This window comes from Arachis duranensis, chromosome 10, assembly GCF_000817695.3.
Source record: "Arachis duranensis cultivar V14167 chromosome 10, aradu.V14167.gnm2.J7QH, whole genome shotgun sequence".
Lineage (NCBI taxonomy): Eukaryota > Viridiplantae > Streptophyta > Magnoliopsida > Fabales > Fabaceae > Arachis > Arachis duranensis.
In genome coordinates, this window is record NC_029781.3 from 54,662,083 (window position 1) to 54,664,798 (window position 2,716).

Genomic DNA, 2,716 nt, shown 5'->3' on the forward strand with positions numbered 1-2,716 from the left:
ATGTTGAGAGAAATTGAATCACCAAGAGATTGGGATTCAATCACCCACTTGCCATGGATCTATACCCATGATTGAGGAGGATTTTGACTAACATCAATTCATGAAAACTTGCATCTCTGATCCCTAATGATTCTCTCTATCATTAATTTTCATTTCTTTTGCTCTTAGTGTTTGAATACCCATTTCCCAATTCCCTTCTACACTCTTGCAATTTATTATTCTTGTCATTTACATTCTGTTCTTTATTTTCTTGCAATTTACTTTTGATGTCATTTAAGTTTCTTGCAATTTAAGTTTCCGTTATTTACTTTCACTTTATTTCTCTCTTCTAGTTCTTTACATTCTTTGCCATTTAAATTCTTGCAATTATGTTCAAAAATCAAAATGCTCATGAAATCAAAACTATGTTTGCTCGACTAAATCTACCATTTAACTAAAGTTGCTTAATCTACCAATCTTCGTGGGATCGACCTCACTCTTTGTGAGTTTTATTACTTGATACGACCCGGTATACTTGCCGGTTATACGTGAAATATCAATTTTTACGTATCAACTGCCTGGTGCAGCTTGCATTCCAGACAGACTTTGAGAGATCATATTGACTTGCTGAGTCAATATTTTGTTCTGAGCCAATATGGCATTCAGAGTATCAATCTCAAGAACCCCTTTCTTCTGATTCGTCCCATTGTTCACAGGATTCCTTTCAGAAGTGTACATGAATTAGTTATTTGCAACTATTTCAATGAGCTCTTGAGCTTCTGCAGGCGTCTGCTTTAGATGAAGAGATCCTCCAGCAAAGCTGTCCAATGACATTTTGGACAGTTCAGACAGACCATCATAGAAGATACCTATGATGTTCCATTCAAAAAGCATGTCAGAGGGACACTTTCTGATCAATTGCTTGTATCTTTCCCAAGCTTCATAGAGGGATTCACCTTCCTTCTGTCTGAAGGTTTGTACTTCCACTCTAAGCTTACTCAATTTTTGAGGTGGAAAAACCTTTGCCAAGAAGGCATTGACTAGCTTTTCCCAAGATTTCAGGCTTTCTTTAGGTTGTGAGTCCAACCATATCCTAGCTTTGTCTCTTACAGCAAAAGGAAATAGCATAAGTCTGTAGACCTTAGGGTCAACCCCATTGGTCTTGACAGTGTCATAGATTTGCAAGAATTCAGCTAAAAACTGATGAGGATCTTCCAATGAAAGTCCATATAACTTGCAATTCTGTTGCATTAGAGAAACTAATTGAGGCTTAAGCTCAAAGTTGTTTGCTCCAATGGCAGGGATAGACATGTTTCTCCTATAGAAGTCGGGAGTAGGTGCAGTAAAGTCACTCAGCACCTTCCCTGCATTGTTGGCATTATTGTTGTTTTCGGCAGCCATGGGTTCTTCTTCTTTGAAGATTTCTGTTAGGTCCTCTACAGAGAGTTGTGCTTTAGCTTCTCTTAGCTTTCGCTTCAAGGTCCTTTCAGGTTCAAGGTCAGCCTTAACAAGAATGCTTTTGTCTTTGCTCCTGCTCATATGAAAGAGAAGAGAACAAGAAAATATGGAATCCTCTATGTCACAGTATAGAGATTCCTTGAGATGTCAGAGGAAAAGAAGAATAGAAGGAAGAGGTAGAAGAATTCGAACTTATCTAGAAAGACAGAATTCGAATTGTGCATTGAGGAGGAGTGTTAGTCCATAAATAGAAGGATGTGAGAAGAAGGAAGAAGTTTTCGAATATAAATTAAAAATATTTTAAAAATATTTTGAAAAAATACTAATTGATTTTCGAAAACTAAGAGTGGAAAAGAAATCAAGTGATTTTTGAAAAAGATTTTGAAATTAGAAATCAAAGAGATATGATTGAAAACTATTTTGAAAAAGATGTGATTAAAAATATATGATTTGAAAAACAATTTAAAAAGATTTTATTTTTAAAATTAATGACTTGGCTAACAAGAAATTTAAAAGATATGATTCAGACATTAAACCTTTCTCAACAGAAAAGGTAACATAATTGAGATGTTGAATCAAATCATTAATTGTTAGCAAGTATTTTTGAAAATGGAAAGAAATTGATTTTGAAAATATATGATTGAAAAGATATGATTTGAAAAAGATTTGATTTTGAAAAATTATGAAAACTTGAAAAAAAATTTGAGTTAAAAACAAAATCTTCCCTCTTGTGCCATTCTGGCGTTAAACGCCCAGAATGGTATCCATTCTAGCATTTAACGCCCAAAACTCACCCCTTTTAGGCGTTAAACGCCCAGCCAGGCACCCTGGCTGGCGTTTAAATGCCAGTTTTCCTTCTTCACTGGGCGTTTTGAATGCCCAGTGGTGCGCGAAATTGTGAACAATACTTTTCACAACTCTCATAATCCCCGGTCATGAACCCCAAAAACTTGGTGTTCAATACCATGGCATTACACAACTTCGCACAACTAACCAGCAAGTGCACTGGGTCGTCCAAGTAATAAACCTTACGCGAGTAAGGGTCGATCCCACGGAGATTCTTAGTATGAAGCAAGCTATGGTCATCTTGTAAATCTTAGTCAGGCAAACTCAAATGGATATGGTGATGAACGCATAAAAACATAAAGATAGAGATAGAGATACTTATGTAATTCATTGGTAGGAACTTCAGATAAGCGCATGAAGATGCCTTCCCTTCCGTCTCTCTGCTTTCCTACTGTCTTCATCCAATCCTTCTTACTCCTTTCCATGGCAAGCT

General features: G+C 36.3%; 1 non-coding gene across 1 annotated transcript; it reads left to right on the plus strand.

Moving 5' to 3' along the window:
* The first annotated feature begins 867 nt into the window (after positions 1 to 867).
* On the plus strand, positions 868 to 975 carry LOC127743632 (small nucleolar RNA R71). Its single transcript, XR_008005016.1, has one exon. It is a non-coding gene; the product is annotated as a small nucleolar RNA R71 (small nucleolar RNA).
* Positions 976 to 2,716: the final 1,741 nt, after the last annotated feature.